The sequence below is a fragment of the Camellia sinensis genome, chromosome 1 (genome assembly GCF_055761805.1).
Source record: "Camellia sinensis isolate YWXY chromosome 1, ASM5576180v1, whole genome shotgun sequence".
Lineage (NCBI taxonomy): Eukaryota > Viridiplantae > Streptophyta > Magnoliopsida > Ericales > Theaceae > Camellia > Camellia sinensis.
Window position 1 is genome coordinate 31972321 of NC_138961.1, and position 19199 is coordinate 31991519.

Consider the following 19199-nt stretch of genomic DNA (forward strand, 5'->3'; position numbering starts at 1 on the left):
CGGGCCTACAGAGGGCCGGCGGTACATTGATTTGGTGCAAAGCTTTGTTTCTGTGCTCTGAGGTGAAATTAGGGCAGATAGAGCATTTTCAAGCTCTGTTTGTCCCTCCTTCCTTCTCTGTCATAGGAAAGTCTCAAGACAAGGTTGGAATTGATTCCAAAACCATCAATGAGCAATATGATTGCTTAATGCTTGAATTCAATTTTGGACAAAAGTTAATAAAATGCAAAGAATGAGACCACCCCTCCCTCTGGTCATGGTATGAACTCAAAGTGGGAGGTTGTAACGCTTCAAGGATCATCAAAATGCCATGAATTAGCATGTGACAACTCTTGACACAAGGAACTTGGCATAACATCCGGCCAAGTTCAAGCAAGTCCAACCATTTTCTTTATGTGTGTTAATCCAAGTTTTAAACCAATTTTATTAGGCCTTTCTATTCATTAGTCCATTTATCCATGGTGATGTTAAAGTCCTCTAAGCAAGAAATAATGTCAAACAAGAGGTTCTTCTAAGACATGAGACAGAGACTACACCGTTGACGATGAATCTCCAAAGAGATTAAGCCATTAAGTGTAGGTCTCCCTTACATGTATTGAACAACCTCAATTGATTGAAACCATTCTCAAATACAAGTGATGGATGGTTGATTGATTATTTAGAGTGAGAAGGAAGTAAACAACACAATACCAGCTATGTATGCAAACTAACGAGACAACAAACAAACTAATCAAAGCATGAAACAATTTTAAAGGATTGGACAGCCCTAAAACAGCCCATTATAGGCTAAAAACAGTGCTGAAATTACACTACAAAAGCAAAAAAAATTAAGCAAAATATGAGAGAATTAAAGCTAGTAAGCAAGCCTAAGAAGGGGTGGCTAACCCCTCCACTTTTTGGACCTCAAAACCACATATTTTAGCCTTCTAAAACTCTGAAAATCAGTGGCCCAAAGTTGAGAAAAAGTTGAGAAAAAAGTGGGAAACACAAGGGCAAAAGCTTAGAGAATAAGGTTCAAAGAAGGGTGGTTAACCCCTCTACCTTTGATAGCTTTAAGCCACAAGCTTCAGCCCATAAAGATAGTCCCAAAACAGCCCAAAAATAGTGGCTAAAAGTAAGGAAAAGAGAGGAAGAGAGTGAGAGAGAAGTAAGGAAGAAGATGCAAAAGTTATACCTCTTGAAAGAGAGATAACTTGTAGTTAATAAACTTGATTCCAATAGCCTCAAGTTCATGAAACTTAGCTTGAAATCTCAGCAAAAAGCTCCAAGAACAAGCTCCAATGGTGTATGTATTGTGTATGTATAGCTAAAAAGAGGTTTGAGGGTCCAAGGAGGAAAGAAAAGGGAGGAGGGTCTTTTTAACTCTTCAAAGCCTTTGAAAAATTTTGCCAACCTTGAATTTTGAAGGAAGAGGCTCTATTTATAGAATTTGAGCCAAAAATATCATAAATATCTTCAAACAAAGATATTTGTTCAATTCCCACCCGCTGTCTGTCTGACGCCATCAAAGCCTGACCGGCCTTCACTGATCCACGGCCGGCCCTCAAAATCTGCATTCAGGCCCAACTTTAAACGAGTATATCTCCCTCATCCGAACTCCTTTGTAGGTCATTCTTGAGCTTAAATTGAAGCCCCGAAGTATACTTTCCAATGGAAGTGGTCTCACATCAAAATTCTAAGTGTGCTAAGAGATATGCCAATTTTAGTGAAGGTTGCTTAGTTTTGGCTTAACCGGATTGATGCCTAACTTCAACCAGCCATATCTCCCTCATCCGGACTCGACTTTAGGAGATTATTGAATAAAAAATGAAGCTCCAAAAGTCCTCTTTCCAATGGTGGCGGCCTCACAACTTAAGTCCAAGTGTACAAAAGGATACACCTGATTTAGTGAGGCTGCCCAGTGGTCTCTCAACTTTTTATGCCCAACTTCTTCCCCAATTAGGTTTCTTCCCTCTCCTCCAATTTTCTTCAACTCCAAACCTCTAAATAAGATGTTTTTAAAGATTTTTTCAAAGAGTCCACTCTCTTCCATTTATTTTCACTTTGTCCTTACTCGGTTTATCGAAAAGCGTAATTTTTAACGAAATGCGAGCTTTGGAACATCGTAGAAACATTTTCAAAAGTATTTTGAAAGGAGGGTTTTAAGGTTAAAAATAATTTTGGCCAAAATGGGGTGCAAGGTTTGGGATTAGAGCTTGAATCCAAATTTCTTCGCCAAGAATTCAAAAGATTGCACAGTGTAACTTTCATCATCTGGTGTTCGGAATCAAGCGCCCAAGTCTTGAGGGCGGTCAAAAATGGGGTGTCTACAGCTAGTGGCTCTGTGTTTGTCTCGAACCAGACACACTGGGTGTGCCACCCAACCGAGGGCAAAATCTCTTCATGTGCCCCGCATGCCCACACTAATGACAAGTGAGCACTGCCCTCTCTCCTGACTCTGGCTCTGAGAACGAGCCGAAAATGATGCAGACCGCTGCCCTCCTCCTCTCTGTGGGCAAGCTAGAGACTTAGGGCCCAACTGACCACACTTGTAACAAGTAAAATCTCATTGACCACCTCTCCCAGAATCTAAACTTGGCACTAGAAAGGTAGACCTCGACTGTACTCCCTAGGACTGCTGTGGGGTAGGACCCCTCTGCCTCTTACTATCTCCCTGAACATCCTGACTCCATCTGGGGCCCCCTCATCCTCTCCTCCTCCATCTACATTACGGTCTCAAGGTGAGACGCCGTCTCCACAAGGCGTCCATAATCTCTAATCATCGATCTTGCCACCTTGAACATGAGTCTGGTCCTCAACCTCTTCTCAAACTCCAAACAACGGCACTCCTCTGTCGCCACTAACTCTGGTGCAAACCTAGAGAGGCTAGTAAATGTGACCTCAAACTCGGCCACGAGAGTGTTCAACTACACCAACTTGGAGAACTGGTCTCTCAACTTCTCCCTAACTGTGGGAGGTAGAAAATTGTCCTAGAAGACGCTAAAAAAAGCCTCCCAAGCCACCCCAATGCGCCCATGTGCATACTTCTACCACTGACCTACATCTCCTTTTAGCTGAAATGATGCCAAGGTCACTCGGAACTGATCGTCCTCGATGCCAAGCATCTCAAACGTTTTCACTATCTGCTCCAACCACTCATCTGCCTTCAGTGGCTCCTTGGGATCACCTAAGAACTCATCCGAATTCGATCAAAAAAACTCTTGTTTCAAGAAAGACGGCCATGCCTCAGCTACTTGGGCCTAGACTTGATTCTCTGCCCTGAGAATGTCTATAGATTCCTGCAACACTCTGGCCATTTTGAGAGCTAAGGCACCCATGGCTTGTTCCTAACTGGTTTGGCCACATTGGCCTGACCAACCCTTTCTTCCTGTGTCAGAATTTTATCTGGTAAAGGCACCTCATGCCTCCTAGGCCTACCACGCCTACCACCACCACATTCTCATCCTGACACCCTAATGAAGGTAACAAAAGAGATTAGCACATTTACAAATGTGTCATGACTCGCATCCTAATATGATGGACAACAGTAATTCACTCCACATAAGCACTTAGTCATGTAAGCACATACGAATTTCATTCCCGGATAATAACCGTCCCGCAACGTTGCCAGAGTTTCAATTAGAAACAGCAGTGATCAAGTTTTCTAATAGGACTCCTAGAAACCTGTAGACTCAATCAACATCCTAGAAATTAGATTCCATACCCATATAATCACATAAACATGTTATCAAATAGCATTGCAAACATATAAAGATCTCTGTCAAACGAGATAAACCCATTGTGGTACTAACCACTTCCCACGTACCCAAAGTATTCAAACCCGGCACGTGCTGATACCAAGTTGTAACGCCCCCAAAATAAGTACAATAATCCAACTCCAAACACTATTACAACGTGATATAAATAAAATAATAAGCTTTCATTAATTAGAGTTGATATACAAAAGGTGACTGTAGACACCCCATTTTTGACCGTCCTCAAGACTTGGACGTCATCGTTTGAACACTCGATGATCATCCATGTTCGTGTTCGTTTGAAGTTCCCGGAGGTCTCGGTCGCGCGCCTTGCCTCAAGATCTCTCAACTTGTCTATTTTGTGCTTAGTTGTGGACCAAGGACTTGTGTTTTTGCTCCATAGGGAAGAAGGTGGCTGTTGGCCATCCCCTCAACCCATCGGCCAAGGCATGAATCCATCGGCCTTGTTTTATTGCCATCGGCCAAAAGTGTTGGCCGATCGGCACTCTTTTTAGTCGATCGGCCCTTGTGTTGGTCGATCAGCCATGTTTTCTGGCCAAACCTTGTTCATCTGCTTTATGCAGATATTTTATGCCAGTTGTCACAGCTGGCATCCACAATTCACCCCCTTCATACACGTGTATGGAGGGATTTGCCCCTTTGGCTTAGCTTCTCCAAGAAGCTTTGAAATTGAATTCTATAAGAAGGGAGCTCCTCCTCCCTTCTCAGAGGTTCTAAAAAATAGGGTTGGAGAAGTTAATCTATCTATCTCTATATTTCCCTCTTTTTACATCTTTGTGTGTGTTTTTATGCTCTAAAGGGTGTTTTGTTCTCACTATTGCACACAAACACCTAGCAATACACCATCGTTGGTTGTTGAGGTGCTAGGGAGTTGGTGTTAGGGTTCTTAAGGTGATTTTGATCAGAGAAAGTTGCTGGAGTGGTGTTCTTGAAGGTGTTCTTCAAGGGTGAGCATCCTTGCTTTTAATATCCCTTTCTTGCTTAAGCTTTTAGACCTTCTTGCTTATTGTTTTAAGCTTAACTCTAACCTACAATAAGTTCTAATTTTTGATGCTTTAGACCTTTGCTTCAGGTCACTTCTTGGTTTGGGGTTATTTACCCCCTCTTAGGCCTTGTTTGGCCTTGTTCTTGTGCCTTCTTTTTAAGCCTTGGGATCACCTTGTTTGGACCTTCCTACCACTGAAATCCAGAGAGGGTCATCCCCTCTCCTTGTGTTTTCAATATTTACCTTAATATGCCTCATGTGTGAGCTTGTTTGTTAAGTTCATGTTGGCCATATTTTAGCATGTATTTGTGGCTATTTTGCTGAGGCTCACCACTTTTTTTGCTTGTCTTGATCATTCCATACATGGTTTATACACTTGTAGTGTAAATCACACACACTAGCTTTGTATGCTTCATGAAGTAGCATGTCATTCTAGCCTATGTTGTGTCCATTTCAGCAAGTATTTTGTGTTATTTTGCCATGATATACCTCTGTTTCAAGTTGGTTTAATGGCCTCTTACATGCTCCATATACTTGTCTTGCAATCCCCTCGTTTGCCTTAATATGCATCATGTTGTAACATGTCATTCTAGCATGCTTTTGGCTCAACTCCATGAAGCTTTTAGCCTTGTTGTAACATGATTAAGCTCTAATTTGAGTTGTTTTTACCATATATGCTATGCTTTGTATAGCCATAAGGCAATCTAGCTTGTTAGCTTTTAGTGTCCAAGTCACTAACATGCTTTACTTGGGCCATTTCAGTGATTTGGCATCACTTGTTATGTTATTTCAGTCCATATAGTTTGCTCATATACTTGCACTTTTCACTCCTTTAATGCTTTAAAGAGTTGATGTTTCATGCCTCTTGAATGGACCATGGTGTATGCCCCCATGCTTAGGTCTTTTGGGATGCCATCTAAGTGAGTTTTTTGTCTTGTTTTACCATGCCATAACTCTATTTTTATTGGTTTATGTCATGCCAAGTTTGGTTTTGATAGGTGTAGTGTAACACCCCTTTTGTAGCCTTGTATGCCTCATGCTTTTGGCATTATGTTCTAGCTTGTGTTGGCTAGTTTCGAGCATGTTTTTGGTCTTGTTTGGACCTGCCTTGGGACTATTTTAGGTCACCTTGGCCCTTTGGAGCTTGTCTTGCATGGCCTTGGTTTGAACCCCTTGGCCAGCCTTGAGCCTTGAGCCTTCTTACATGATTTGCTTGTTTTGTTTGGTTGGTTTGGCACCTTTCCATGCATGATTTCGGAGCTTACAATATATGCCACATGTCCATGTTTGTCCTCTTTTAAGTGCTCTTGAAAGTTGCCCTCTCATGCTTAGCTGATAGGCCATCACATGTGCATGTCTGTATGTGTTTTTGTCCATCATTTCTTAGCATTTTAGCCACTGATTTGGGCATGTTTAAGAGCTGTCCACTTGAGTTTAAGTCCATCTTTGCATGTTGTTGCATGCTTGTCTTGCATGTTGTTACATGCTTACTTCATTTTGCATGTTGTTGCATGCTATGCATGTTTACATATTTAGGTTGTATGCCTATTGCATGTTAGTTGCATTGCATGATCTAGTTGCAAACTTGTTGCATGCTTGAGTTGCTTGCATGCTTGCTTGCATGCTTAGGTTGCATTGCATTGTGTGTGCATTCCCTTGCCTCTTGATCAAGCATGATAGAGGTTGGGGCCCCCTTATGTGTTTTGTGCATTTCATTTGATATTGAATTGCACACTTAGCTCCTTTGGCCATCATGCATCGAAATACGTGATTAATGGTCCGAGGGTCGAGAACTACACTCCTTTGAGTCTTAACCATGATAAGGGGTGTAGTTGTGCAGACATTGTCTTGTAAATATATTTCCATGCTCTGTTTGTCCTCTGCTGCAGCCACAGGAGCTTTTCACAGGAAGATATGGTCGATCGACCACATTCAGTGCCGATCGGCAACAAACACTTGGCTGATAGCCTTATGTTTGGTCGATGACCAATTTTCCACGGCCGATGGCCCTATCTTTTGGTTGATGACCTCTCAGAATACCCACAAGTTGGTTCATAAGTGTCACAGAAGTTGGCACAGTTTTCAAAGGTACAGAGCAGTGCAAATAGAGGCAACATGAAGCATGGCAAAAGATTTCCGAGCGAAACCGACCGAGCATGCATTCGTCCCTCTTTCCGATGCTGTTTTACTATTTTCATAGCTTAATTAATTTGTTTAATTAGTTAAGGGTTATGTAATAATTAATTAGCTTTTTGGTTAGTTAATTAGATGATTTGTATTATTCTTTCGGTCCCTCCGTCGAGAGGGCGCAATTATGTAATAAGCGTGCGTGTGTGCAAGGGCGGGGGTACTTGGAGACCAGGGGGGTCACATGCCCCCCATGGATTTTAGGTTTTTTTTTTTTTTTACAAATATAAAGAAAATAAAAAAAGTATAAAAATATTATTAGAGTGAATTATCAATGACATTTTAAAAATTATGAGAACAATAATAGTTGTTTTGATTGAAAATGAAGAGACTACTATAAATCATAATATCTATGAAAACTTTATAAAAAAAAATTGAATATAACGGTGATGTCGTTGTTATTGACATGCAAGTATAAGTAATCTCACTATAAAAAATATAAAATTTATTGGATTGTTAGTTACATTTAACATTGAGGTTTACTCTCTATGTGTTTATTTACTATTATTTGGTGGTATCACATACTAATGATGACGTGATATTACCATTATATTGAATTTTTAATCAAATTTTGTATGAAAAAATAATTTATCATTATATAATTTAGGATAAATTACAAATACACCCTATGAGATTTGCTTAAAATATAAATTGCCTCTGTTGTTTGGAAAATTACAAATACCTCTTTGTTAGTATTTTTTATTTAACATAATTAACTAAAAAAATGAAATTCATAATTGATCTTCTATACAATAATAAAATTACCTAAATTATTAATTCAAATATATTTCGATTATCATTAAAAACTTTTAATTGACTTGATGATTCATTAATTAAATGAGCTATTTGTTATGAAATTAAAAACCTCAGGGGGTGGAATGTAATTTCCAAAATCACAGGGGGCGATTAGTATTTTAATCAAACCTCAGAGGGTGTATTTGTAATTTACCCTATAATTTATTTTAAGACTTATATCAATATTTTTTTATATTGTTCATGATACACTAGTTATAAATAACATTGTTTTTTTTTATGTTTCTCGAAATCAATCGTAAAAACTTGCGTAAAATATTTTTGTAAAATTTTTCGATATTATAATTAATAAGTGCCCCTCTAATTTAATTTTCTGGCTCCGCCACTGCATGTGTGTGATGCATGTCTTCCAACCCCCACTTCTTTCTCCCTTTTACTTACTTGCTTTCGATGATTAGTCTTAGGGCATATCTCAATTAGCATCCTTATGCTATGCATGTTTGCATCATTCATCTGTATTGCATGCACCGGGCTCGGCGCATCATACTAACTGCATTGTATTTCAATTTCTACTTGAATACATGTATCGAATTGTCACATCTCATATGCCATTTTAGATTAGCCGAGCCTATTCCAATTGCACTTTGCATGCAATGCATTAGCCATTTTAACATGAACTAGGATCATGCATGATTTCTAACTAGTTTCTCATTTTGGCTCGGAGTACACTGTGAGTGTTTATGCTTTAGCATACTGCATGTGTGAATGTTAACATGACAGCATGCTTGCCATGAGACTAATTGCTTATATGATATAACTGCCTAAATGCCTGTGGGTGAAGGCTGGATTACTTGAATTGGAACAATTCATCAAATCCGCATTGTAGCCTACTTGCGGGTAGCAATCTTCAAATCATTTTTCAAACAAATGGATATGCGATGCTTTGTTCCAAATTAGGCGATCTAGTCTATACTTGTGTGTTGTGCGCATCACATAGTAATTTTAGCTAATAACCGGAATAAGAACGCATTTGTTTTCAAAAACAAGATATCATGCTTAGTGCAGGTCGATCTTTGATCAGGCGAGTGGGGGTGCTCATAGATGACCTTCCCCAATCGTACCCAAGTTCCTGAGCCGAGGCAACTTTGGTGATGACGGACACGTGGCCTCCCAAAATATAATATTTAGGTGGCGACTCTATATCTAGCAAAGCAGTCCATGTTTGGCACTTCTTTACAAAAATCAATTTTCCAAAATGATTTGCCGGATTTGAACTCTTTGGTGATTTATCAATCTCACATCGCACATTGTGAGATCAAATTAAGAACTGTGACATTTGAGTCCGAACTGTAGCATGAAGCCCAAGGGCGCGCCTACAGTTTCTGGCAACTCTGTTGGGGATATTAGAGGACTTGACTCGAACTCATGATATCTTATTTTTATTACACTTATGTGTTTCTTTGCATTACATATGCATTGGTGCGCCTAGGACACCATGTTTGCCGTATACTATTCCTGAACGGTTTGCCGGAGGCATGCTTTGAGAAGCATGACATAAGACTGACCAGTTATAGGCTCTGCCATGACGGGAACACAAACCCCGGTTTTTACCAGGGCACCCTTTTTGACCATTCGACCTAGTGCATATCGGAAACCATAGTGACTATTCCAAACTAGGATAGGTTACTTACCCGATTGTAGGTTGTTTGAAACCACTGCGTGCGTAGTGAAACCCTAGCGCCTGACAAAATAGGACAGGGAAACCCTACCCCAACATAGGGGTGTTTTAGTTCTCATTTGCTTAATTATGTGCTTTTAGAGTGTGCCTCTACAGGGGAATGCACGTATCAGTTTACAAGTCTGAGTATCAGGCCTGTGGGCATCAGTATTTTGAGAATCAGTTATATCTGCGGGTATCAAATTCAATTTTGGGGCAATAATTTTGGGAATAGTGATCAATGGTCGAATATAGTTATTCAGCTATTCTTATGTCTGTTCTGGTGAAATTGGGCTGAGATGCTGCCTGTTTTCTCTTTTAGTTCAGAGATTCGATTCAGAGAAACCAGTGTTCTCCTTCGCTGAGGCAAGGCAGAAAAGGGCCAGTCAAGGCTCACCGGTTCATCAGATCCATCAGCCACTAATCACATCACCTCTGTTTAATTCAGCAGACTCATGATCACACAGAATTCAGAAGAAATTGTGGTCATGGCAACAACATTAAACTAGGAAATCACCATGCACGGTGAGGCCGATGTTGAAATGCAACGCCCACCCAGGTCACCTACCGCACATCCAATCTGGGAACCTCAGGTATTTCAAACCCGTGAACCCACCACTTTTGAGCTGATGGGAATGATCGGCGATCTTCAGAGATCTGTTGCTGATCTAGCCTACGAAATATCGGCTCCACCGTCGACCATGTCACATGCCGAGAACTTTATGCTGGAAGAGCCTCCACTATTGGGGCAAATTATAATTGAACTTAGTCAACCTGAAGCTATCCCAAGTTTCGGCAATGACATGTCGACAACAACAGGACTTCGCACTGATATAGCAACCCAAACCTTCAACCAAGCTGAGGCGAGTGGTAAGAACAAGGTGGGGGCGGACACTGATCCCTATGAACAACTTCTACAGGCTGTTGAGGCTTTGAAAGCCAGTGGACTAAACAAACAGCAAGTGCTCGCAGTTGCTATGAAGGCTGTGGATTTCGCACTCAAAACGAGGGCAGTTCAAGCCAAGGGAAAAATCGGGAGAATGATTGTCGTGCCAGAACTGTTCCTCTCAACCCTAATTCTATATCCAGGAAAGATCAGAAAACCAAATCAGCGCCTGTCAACCCCTTTGCTAGTGCGTCCAGCAAAAGTTCACAAACCTCGAAGTATCTACCCCGAGGTCGTAGGGTCTTCCATGCCCTCTACATGCCTTTGTCCAAGGCTCTTCAAATCCTTGCTGAAAAAGGGTATCTCAAACCCCTCGAGCCTCGGCCTCTCCCTAGTCGTCTTCCATCAAGTCATGACGCTACTCAGTATTGTGCATACCATCAACAAATTGGTCACAGCACCGACAATTGTTTTCGTCTTCGCCACGAAGTATAGGATTTGATTGACAACGAGGTCATCCTCCCACCAAGTTCAGCAAAGTCTATCATCATTGGATTAGTGAACCTGGAGGATAATGTGATGTGATCAGGGGATGAACCACCTGCGGGCGGCACTCAGTTTACTTCAGATGTGACGTATGGCATGCACTATTTTGAGCATTTACGAATGCTAGTTTTTGTACTTTCTGACTTGGATATTCAGTCAGTTTTGTTGTCTTGTATATAGTCAGTCTTTTTGTACTATGTCAGTTAGGTCTGTCTTTTTATATCGAGTCAGTCCTGTTGCATAGGAGTCGAGTGATTCCGGGGGTGTTACCTCGGATATCACTATTTTATTTTGTGTTTGTCTTTTCGCTTTCTTTTGATTCTGTTTCTACATTGGAGCCAGTTGTCCCAACAGATCTGAGTGAAACAGCAGTAATTTTCACACTCTTGTGTTTGCTTCTGCCTTGTGTCAGTTATGCTAGAAGTTCTGAATGAGATAGCAGTATACGACTAGAAACTGTGTCTTTTCTGTGCTTTGAATTCATTACATTGACCTAAGTTTTTGAAAACTTTTTGAACAATGTGTTGAAAACAAAGAGGAAGGAATTCCTCGGGATTTGTAAAATTTGATCAATTGAGAGGAAGAGAGGCATGCTAAGCCCTTAATGAATGAAATCACGTTTGTTAATGTGGGTACTGACAAGGATCCTGGCTTGATCCAGATTGGTTCTACACTGTCTTCAGCACAAGCAATTTGTCGCTTTCTTAAAAGATTTCAAAAAAATATTTTGCGCGGTCCTGCGAAGACCTGTGTGGAATCGCTCTTGAGATTGTGCACCTTAGGATCGCTCTCAGCCTCAAGACTCGACCCTTTTTGTTTTCAAAACCTTGAACCTGGATTCAGAGTGTTCAAAAGTCAACCGCAATGTGAAACCTGTGTGGCCATATTTGAAGCAGCCCTTGAATTAGCGGCAACAAAGTCAGATCAAGAAGATCAAATGCCGTCAAAAGAAGTTTGCAAAGCTAGATCAGAGGCACCCCTCGAACTAGGAGCAAAGATGTCCGATGTGCTCGAAGAATAAATAATCGGGACATTTCTCAAAGCCAATAAAGATAGGCAGGAATGCCAAATCCCATAAGGGAGGAAAGAAGAAAATACTGTTGAAGGACAACTGAGTTCCTATCCACAACATTGAGGACAATTCAACCCCCATTGGATGGACTCCTACATCATCAGCAAACAGCAGCCATTCTCCTGGATTCAGATGGCTTCGAGATCCTGAAACCATTTGACATGGACAAAGCTACACTTTTACCCTTGAGAGGCTTACTGGGCCGAAAACCCGAAAGGGCAACCTAGGTAAAAGTTAGAGCAAGAAAAAGAAAAAAAGAAGAAAAAGAACACAAAAAAAGAAAATAAAAAATGCAAAGAATGAAAAAAATAAAAAATGCAAAGAATGAAACAAAAGAAGAAAAGAAATGAATAGAAAAGAAAAACAAAGCTCGCAAGGTTGAAAACCCGGAAGGGCGGCCTTGGCAAAAGTTAGAGCACAAAAGGAAAGGTTAAATACTCGAATATACCTTAACCGGAACTACGTAAGGCTTGATTCCCATGTTTGGGATACGTAGGCAACTTCATTCTGAAGTCCAGCCATAAACACTCCCAAATCGATTGTGTCCATGTAATGGTTTCGATCGTCTTTGTCTTTGCAGTATCCGAGAGTTCGGTTGTGATCGTCACTTTGAGGACTGATTACGGTATGCTGCGGCACTACTCAAACAAGGGGCAACTTTCCATTGCCATTTAGTGTGCCGCGGTACTATTCAAACAAGGGGCAACTTTTCGTTGCCATGCAATGTCCTTCAGATAAGGGGCAGTTTTCCATTGTTATGAATCTGAGGTTGTGCATCTCAAGAGCAAGTTCTGTGCTCGTTGAACAGTGGCCGTTTGCAAAAACAGTTTTTGAGAATTTTTACTGAGGTTGACTGATTTTCTCGAAAATTATTTCATTTTTTCAAAACTGGACCATTTCTTGGACCCAAAGAAGGAAAATTTTCAGTGCTCATAGCCTGACTTGCATGATTTTAAATCAAAAAATTGAACAAGCATGTTAATCTAACTCTCATTTTGGTCAAAATTGTTTTAGTAGAAAATCAAAACCAAAAAAATGGTCAAAATGATGAACTAGGGGCACAGTTGAGTCAGATCTTCTGTCTTTACCCCATTGCCAACATACTTGCCAGAAAGGGCAAAACTGAAGCTAACAACAAAGGGCTGAAAGCTCTCAATATCCTCTAAGCAGCGAGGTATCAAGCCAAGTGCGAAGCATGAACTGGAATGGATCGAGATACTCCACTCCCTCACCCGGGGATCGACTAGATGTCACCGGAGGAAATAGCCGCGAGCTGAAAATGATTAGGCATAAACCCACAACTTCCTATTTATCCATCAACCGCCCAGGGGACGGATAAAAATGAGAGATTGAAGAATAGAGAGATGTGCGTCAAGAGAAAAAGTGAGGAAAAGGGCTTTCTCAGAAAAACAGGGCCTGAGGGCCGAGTGATGTGAGAATCATAAATGAGAAAGGGTGGGAACCAATACCCGAAGAAACTGGCTCCTCGCGAACTGAGAGGTCTCTCACCTTTGTAATACGTCTGAGTGTCGTGTTGGTTGTGTTATTTTTCTCGATTCTTGTTTTGAGTCGTTTCGAGTGTTACTCGATGTGTTTAGGTTGTTTACCTTTTGTTTGTCTTTGTTGAGTCGTTTTGACTGTGGTCAACTGTAGGCTCAATACCCGGTTGAGAACCCTTTTCTCATTATAATTTCAAAAATAAATCGTTTTGTGCTCAGAATGTTGTGCCATTCTCCACATTTGTGTAGAACAAGAATTCGTTCTTTCATAAACCGCAGGGTCCAACCCAGGTCATGTCAAAATAGTGGAACTAGGACCTATCTGAAGCTATGGGTTCCGGATTGCGAAGCAAAGGAAAATAAGGAAAATTCGGAGCATCTGAGTACGTTTCGACTTCTGCAAGTTCCCTTTTTACATCACGTGTGTTCAAAATGAACAGAATACTGTGTTATAGGCTATGTGTTCAAAGTGAGCAGTGTTCAGAATGGGCTGTATGTTCAGAATAAGCTATGAGTAGAATAAATCAAGTACCGTGTTATGGGTTGTGTGTTCAGAGTGAGCAGTGTTCAGAATGGGCTGTATGTTCAGAATAAGTTGTGAGCAGAATAAATCGAGTACCGTGTTATGAGATATGTGTTCAGAATGAGCAGTGTTCAGAATAGGCTGTGTGTTCAGAGAAACAGAGTACTGTGTTATGGGCTGTGTGTTCAAAATGAGCAGTTTGCCGTATGAGCCGTGTGTTCAAAGTGAACAGAATACTGTGTTATGAGCGGTGTGTTCAGAGTGAACAGCATTCAGAATAGGCTGTATGTTAAGAATAAGCTGTGAGTAGAATAAATCGAGTATCATATTATGGGCTATGTATTCAGAGTGAGCAGTGTTCAGAATGGGCTGTGTGTTCAGAGAAACAGAGTGCTATGTTATAAGCTGTGTGTTCAGAATGAGCAGTGTGCAATGCGAACTGTGTGTTCAAGGTCAATAGAATACTATGCCGACTATTTTTGTGTCAGAATGGCAATCAGAAGTGCTCTCCCAGAGTACCAATCCCTTCCAGAGGCGTCTTGGTTGTGTTTGCGATGAGTTCCTAGAAGATCAATTGCGATGGTGGAAACTAGAGTTCGAATGGTTGTTGCCTAGAACACAAAGGTTTGGAATTTTTTAGACTAAAGTCTGGTTTAAATACCCAGGGGTGTATCCCCGACTTGAAATCTGTATGGAAGCCCCATAGGTTGAGGTAGCAGGTACGTGCCTCGATTCTGGATACTGAACTAACCTAGTCTGTCACCCCGTTGAAAAATAGGGAAAGTTGTGAATATGATCAGGAAGAAAAGCAGCATCCGTGGTTTCCCCAGCAGATGTTGCTCCTTGTCAACATTTCAGGACCTTTGTACTGTGAGTTGAAGGTAAGTGTTCGAAGAACACGAGAGGTGGGATCCCCGTCAGAGTAGAGTGGTTCACCGCCACTCACCTCTTGAGGTGCTTTCTAAAGCACCGCTTTGTCTGTTTACTGCATTCCTCAAACATCATGCATTGTATTGCATTATACCTATCAATTTCTTCCTCATTTATGTACGGTATTGCATGTACTATTTATTCAGAGAAGTTCCAGTTCAATTTGATTGATACCTTTCTCCTCTCATATTTGGCGTGCGTTTGGATTTTTTTCCTCTCTTGCGTGTGATACACTGAGAGATACTTCCTTTCCTCTCTTGCGTGTGATGAGCTGAGAGATGTTTCATTTCCTCTCTTGCGTGTGATACGCTGAGAGATGCTTTCTTTCCTCTCTTGCGTGTGGTACGCTGAGAAATGGCCCCTTTCCTCTCTCGCGTGTGATACGCTGAGAGGTTTTCCCTTTCCTCTCTCGTGTGTGATACGCTGAGAGGTTTTACCTTTCTTCTCTTGCGTATGGTACGCTGAGAAATTGCCCCTTTCCTCTCTTGCGTGTGATACGCTGAGAGCTGTGCATTATTTTGCACACTTTTCTTTTTTTTTTTCGGGAAACACGGGGATCTTTCCCTATGTTTCCTTTTCCTTCAGGAGACACGGGGATATATCCCTATGTTTCTTTTTCCTTCGGGAGACACGGGGATATGTCCCTATGTTTCTCTTTCCTTCGAGAAACATGGGGATATGTCCCTATGTTTCTCTTCCTTCGGGAAACACGGGGATACGTCCCTATGTTTCTCTTTCCTTCGGGAAACACGGGGATATGTCCCTATGTTTCTCTTTTTTTTTTCGAAACACTGGGATATGTCCCTATGTTTCTCCTTTTTTGGTTTAGAGCATTTTGGAATACCTTCCAATGCTTGTACCGTTCCGAAACAGCAGGGATATGTCCCTATGTTTCTCCCTCCTCTCTTTCCTTACACGATTTCAGCGTGTTTGGAATTTATCTCAGGTGGCGTTGTGTACGCGCCTGATTGTTTGTTTTTGGACCTCCTCTCACGATTTTAGCATGGTTTGAGTGTCCCCATTCCTCACACGATTTCAGCATGTTTGGGATTTATCTCAGATTGTGTTTTGAACACACCTGGCCGGGTTGTTCTGGACCTCCTCTCACGATTTCAGCGTGGTTTGAGTGTCCCTTTCCTCACACGATTTCAACGTGTTTGGAATTTATCTCAGGTGGCGTTGTGTACACGCTTGATTGTTTGTTTTTGGACCTCCTCTCACAATTTCAGCGTGGTTTGAGTGTCCCCATTCCTCACACGATTTCAGCGTGTTTGGAATTTATCTCAGATTGTGTTTTGAACACACCTGGCCGGGTTGTTCTGGACCTCCTCTCACGACTTCAGCGTGGTTTGAGTGTCCCTTTCCTCACATGATTTCAGCGTGTTTGGAATTTGACTCAGGTTGTGTTGTATGCGCGCCTGATTGTTTGTTTTCCTCCTCTCATGATTCCAGCATGGTTGGAGTATGTCACCCTTTTTTTGTATCTACTATACTATCATTGCATCGCGCTATTTTGCGCACCTCATATGCACCTGTTAGTGCATTGCATTTTGCATCATTCGCGCTATTTTGCGCATCGCGCTATTTTGCGCACATCATATGTACCTGTTAGTGCATTGCATTCGTGCTATTTTGCGCACATCATATTCACCTGTTAGTGCATTGCATTTTGCATCATTCGCGCTATTTTGCGCATCGCGCTATTTTGTGCACGTCATATGCACCTATTAGTGCATTGCATTTTGCATCATTCGCGCTATTTTGCGCACATCATATGCACCTGTTAGTGTATTGCATTTTGCATCATTCGTGCTATTTTGCGCATCGCACTATTTTGCGCACCTCATATGCACCTGTTAGTGCATTGCATTTTGCATCATTCGCGCTATTTTGTGCATTGCGCTATTTTGCGCACATCATATGCACCTGTTAGTGCATTGCATTGCATTCGCGCTATTTTGCGCACATAATCTGCACTTGTCAATGCATTGCATTTCATTCGCACTATTTTACGCACATCATATGCACCTGTTAGTGCATTGCATTTCACTCGCGCTATCTTGCGCATCGCACTATTTTGTGCATTGCATCGTGCTATCTTGCGCACCTTACCCGCATTTGTTAGTGCATTACATTGTCTTGAACACTTAGGTTGCATTGTTTTGCATCCCTTTCCGCATTGTTATGCGTTACACTTAGGTTACATTGTTTTGCATCCCTTTCCGCATTGTTATGCGTTACACTTTGGTTGCATTGTTTCACATCCCTTTTCGCATTGTTATGCATCACACTTAGGTTGCATTGTCTTGCATCCCTTCCGCATTGTTATGCGTCACACTTAAGTTGTATTGTTATGCACACTTCACTCGTGTTGTCACGCACTTCTCACCTGCATTGCTATACATGTTTCTAACGATATTGTACCTGTTAAGTTTCTTTCTTTTGTAGGCACGATATTGTATGTACAGTTCATTTGAGGCTGGCGCGACCAGACGAACCGGATAGGTATTGTACATTCTCCGCGTGAGACGTAGCGAGAATTGAATAATTCTCTTACATCCTTTTTGCATATAATGTAGTTTGGTTTTTATCTGCTTGCTTAAAACTGTTGCATGTTATGTTTCGTTACAGCTTTCTTTGCATGATCATATGTTATGTTCGGCATCGTGCATGTTCCTTGCATTTTGCCCCTGCCTTCGGGCACGTATCTTGCTATCTTGCTATCTTCTTGCCTAAGTCTTCGGCCTTGTCAAAAATGGATCATCTCTGGGCTTTGACATTCACTCACGTCATTGTTATGACTTTCGAGTTCTGTCAAAGAGGGGCAACTGTAGACACCCCATTTTTGACCGTCCTCAAGACTTAGACGTCATCGTTTGAACACTCGATGATCATCCATGTTCGTGTTCGTTTTGAGTTTCCGGAGGTCTCGGCCGCGCGCCTTGCCTCAAGATCTCTCAACTTGTCTGTTTCGTGCTTGGTTCTGGACCAAGGACTTGTGTTTTTGCTCCTTAGGGAAGAGGGTGGCTTGTTGGCCATCACCTCAACCCATCAGCCAAGGCATGAATCCATCGGCCTTATTTTCTTGCCATTGGCCAAAAGTGTTGGCTGATCGGCACTCTTTTAGTCGATCGGCCCTTGTGTTGGTCGATCGGCCATGTTTTCTGGCCAAACCTTATTCATCTACTTTATGTAGATATTTTATGCCAGCTATCATAGCTGGCATCCACAATTCACCCCCTCCATACACGTATATGGAGGGATTTGCCCCTTTGGCTTAGCTTCTCCAAGAAACTTTGAAATTGAATTCTATAAGAAGGGAGCTCCTCCTCCCTTCTCAGAGGTTCTAAAAAATAGGGTTGGAGAAGTTATATCTATCTATCTCTATATTTCCCTCTCTTTACATCTTTGTGTGTGTTTTTATGCTCTAAAGGGTGTTTTGTTCTCACTATTGCACACAAACACCTAGCAATACACCATCCTTGGTTGCTGAGGCGCTAGGGAGTTGGTATTAGGGTTCTTGAGGTGATTTTGATCAGAGAAAGTTGCTGGAGTGGTGTTCTTGAAGTTGTTCTTCAAGGGTGAGCATCCTTGCTTTTAATATCCCTTTCTTGCTTAAGCTTTTAGACCTTCTTGCTTATTGTTTTAAGCTTAACTCTAAACTACAATAAGTTCTGATTTTTGATGCTTTAGACCTTTGCTTAAGGTCACTTCTTGGTTTGGGGTTGTTTACCCCCTCTCAGGCCTTGTTTGGCCTTGTTCTTGTGCCTTCTTTTTAAGCCTTGGGATCACCTTGTTTTGACCTTCCTATTTGTGGCTATTTTGCTGAGGCTCACCACTGTTTTTGCTTGTCTTGGTCATTCCATACATGGTTTATACACTTGTAGTGTAAATCACACACACTAGCTTTGTATTCTTCATGAAGTAGCATGTCATTCTAGCCTATGTTGTGTCCATTTCAGCAAGTATTTTGTGTTATTTTGCCATGATATACCTCTGTTTCAAGTTGGTTTAATGGCCTCTTACATGCTCCATATACTTGTCTTGCAATCCCCTCGTTTGCCTTAATATGCATCATGTTGTAACATGTCATTCTAGCATGCTTTTGGCTCAACTCCATGAAGCTTTTAGCCTTGTTATAACATGATTAAGCTTTGATTTGAGTTGTTTTTACCATATATGCCATGCTTTGTATAGCCATAAGGCAATCAAGCTTGTTAGCTTTGAGTGTCCAAGTCATTAACATGCTTTACTTGGGCCATTTCAGTGATTTGGCATCACTTGTTATGTTATTTCAGTCCATATAGTATGCTCATATACTTGCCCTTTTCACTCCTTTAATGCTT